Here is a 3027-nt window from a genome sequence, read left to right on the forward strand (position 1 = left end):
TGTGGTTGTCCTGTTGTCTCTCCCATTAGACTGTGAGTTCCTTATGAATAGGGACTGGGTTTTTCTTTCTTTTTATCAGGTTTACTTTCTACATAATTTTCATTTGCCTTATGCACATCTAAGAAAGACAAATTATTCCCAGGTGTTGTCTGCTATAATCAATGTATATGGTGATAACGTATTGGAATGATTGGAATGATGCCACCTGTTGGAGATTTACTGTAGGAAAGCTCCACCATAAGGAGAAGGCCTCTGAGGGCAAAGCCTTGTGGCTTTTCTTTGGCATCAGGAAGTGATGTTTGCTTGTAGGAGGAAGAAGGGCTGATGCTGGAGCTCTGACTCTCTCTTTCGTGTTGACTCTGGCGGAGAGCAGAGCTAGGAATGCTCTCTCCCTTTAATAGATAGATGAGTCTAGGCCTTTCTCTTTCTCTTCACCAAATTCTTATTCTCCATAATAAATGCTTAAAAGTCTAACTCTTGCTAAAGTTTATAATTTATTGGCGACCACTCATTAGATATTTTAGACAGACTAGCTAGAATTTTATTTCCATACAGAATGAGTCAATATGGTAGATAATTCATAGAATGTTGAGAGGTTTCCTCATCTCTTAGCTTATTGTGAGTTACCTCACAACTCCCCAATTCTTTAACTGTATTTTTCAAAATTCTTATCTCCAATTTATTTGTAATTCTTCAAATTCACCCTTAAAATTAAAAAGTTCTATAACTTTCCTGATAAAAACACCACTATACTAACAAACATCAGTTTTTAAAAAAAACTTAGAATAATATAAATCTGGTATTTAGCAAATGATTAAAATTACATTAACTATTAGCCATTGAGATTACATAGTAACAACTGAAATAATGGTGGGTTTTTTTAGTCATTTTCCAATTGTGTCTGACTCTTTGTGACCCAATTTGGAGTTTTCTTGGTTAAGATACTGAAGAGGTTTGCCATTTACTTCTCCAGCTCATTTTACAAATTGAGGAAATTGAGGCAAACAGGGTTTAGTGATTTGCCTAGGTTTATATGGTTGGTAAGTATCTGAATCTGGATTTGAACTTAGGCCTTCCTGACTTCAGAGTCAATACTATATCCACTCCACCACCTAGCTGACAACAATGAAATAATAGTTCATAAAATTAATTTGTCTCAATTAAAACAGCAAATTATGCAAATTGAATTCATTAATTTTCAGCAGTATTGCCAGGAACGTTTCATTTACAATTCCAATGAATTCTAGGATAAATTGCATAAGAGAAAGAAAAAAAAAACTGAGATGAGCTTTCTCCCTTGCCCCACACATAACTTGGTAAAAATTATCAGGCTATATACAAAACACTGTAACATAAATATTGCTTGAATACGACTCAGATTTTCCTGAATGATAGTAGTAGAGGCAGAGAATATAAACATAAGTGGGGAGCAAGGAACATTTCAACTCACTCATCATAATCAATGAGAGAAAAATTCATAAGAGTAGAAATGCAACCAGTGCTAGAAAGATCAACTAGAGAGATTGTGTCATCAAATGTAAGCTATGTCTCAGTAGGTGCAGGAATATGAAGGGAGGGAATAAGAAAGGGGAAAATGGACTTTAAGATCAAACCTAGTTTATTAGCTATAGATCAAACATGCGAAATAGAGTTCTGAAAGGGATAGGTGGTTTTAGAGTTGTACATAATTGCATTCAATTAAAGGTGATACAAAGTAAGGTACTGATTTGTGAGAGACTGAAGATATAATTTGAAGAACAACAGCTGAGGGTCCAGAATAAGTAGTAAAGAGAACGAATGATTTTGTAGAAGTGTATAAATAATTAAAAAATAAATTCTTATAGGGTATTATTGCTCATAGGGAATTCATTTTGGGGGTGAAGCCAACCCATGGCTTCAGGTAGCTGAGGGTACTTTGAAAGTTCAAGTGTCAGAAGTAGAGGATGACTGAGAAGGGTGCAAAATGCAAACATGTAAATAAAAAAATGAATGAATAGACAATTAAATAAATAAATAGATAAATATATGCGTATATTTATATATATGTGTATGTACACACACACACACATATATATGTATATATATATATATATGACCAGTAACATTATAATCTCCAATGAAAGAGAACATATTTATGTTCATTTTCTAAAATATTATATTACCTGCTTTTATGAAAGTGGTTAAATCTAAATCATCAGAATTTCAATACATAAAGTTTATGTTGGACACCATATCTATCTATCTATCTATCTATCTATCTATCTATCTATCTATCTATCTATCTATCTATCTATCTGTCTGTCTGTCTGTCTATCCAATTACTAGAACTGTTTATTTAATGTGCTTCAATTTAGATGACTAGAGTTCTCTTAAAATTTAAAAGACCTGAATAATTTTACATCACTTTACACTGAAAACACAATACCCTTATCATATAAAACTTTCTGTATTGATGAAAAAAGATACTTATTCAAAATTTTAGTAACTTGTTCTATTTTGCAGAAATGTTTTTATATTTGCATTTTAAATACACGTAATTTTAAAGACATATTTAATATATGAAATGGTTTATGTGACAAACTGTAAAGATGTAAGAGATGAACAAAAGAAGTAGGAAAACAGGTAGATAAATTTTGAATGAATAATCTAAAAATGAGGTGGTGTAGCCTTACCAATAGAGTAAACTTTTTATTTCCATGATTATTTTAATAGTCTATGAAATGCTCTTATTCCCCTTTTTAAGGTTTATTTTAAGTTCAGTAAGTGGTCCATGTGGCTGCCTCTTCCAGTGTCCCAGCCAAGAGAGAGCATCAGAGAGCATAAGGGCCCTGCAGTCCAGAGGAGAGGTGGTCCTTGCACACTGCTCAAAAGGTACTAATTAAAGAATCCCTTGCCATACTGGTATGCCTTTCTGACTCCAGGGCTGTTGATCAAAAGAGAGGACACACAGGGTGGACAATGAGAATAATGTTGGGGATAAAATTAAGGAAAAGCAGCTAAATTGCATAGTGTATAGACCACCAGGAC

This window comes from Dromiciops gliroides, chromosome 3 (genome assembly GCF_019393635.1).
Source record: "Dromiciops gliroides isolate mDroGli1 chromosome 3, mDroGli1.pri, whole genome shotgun sequence".
Lineage (NCBI taxonomy): Eukaryota > Metazoa > Chordata > Mammalia > Microbiotheria > Microbiotheriidae > Dromiciops > Dromiciops gliroides.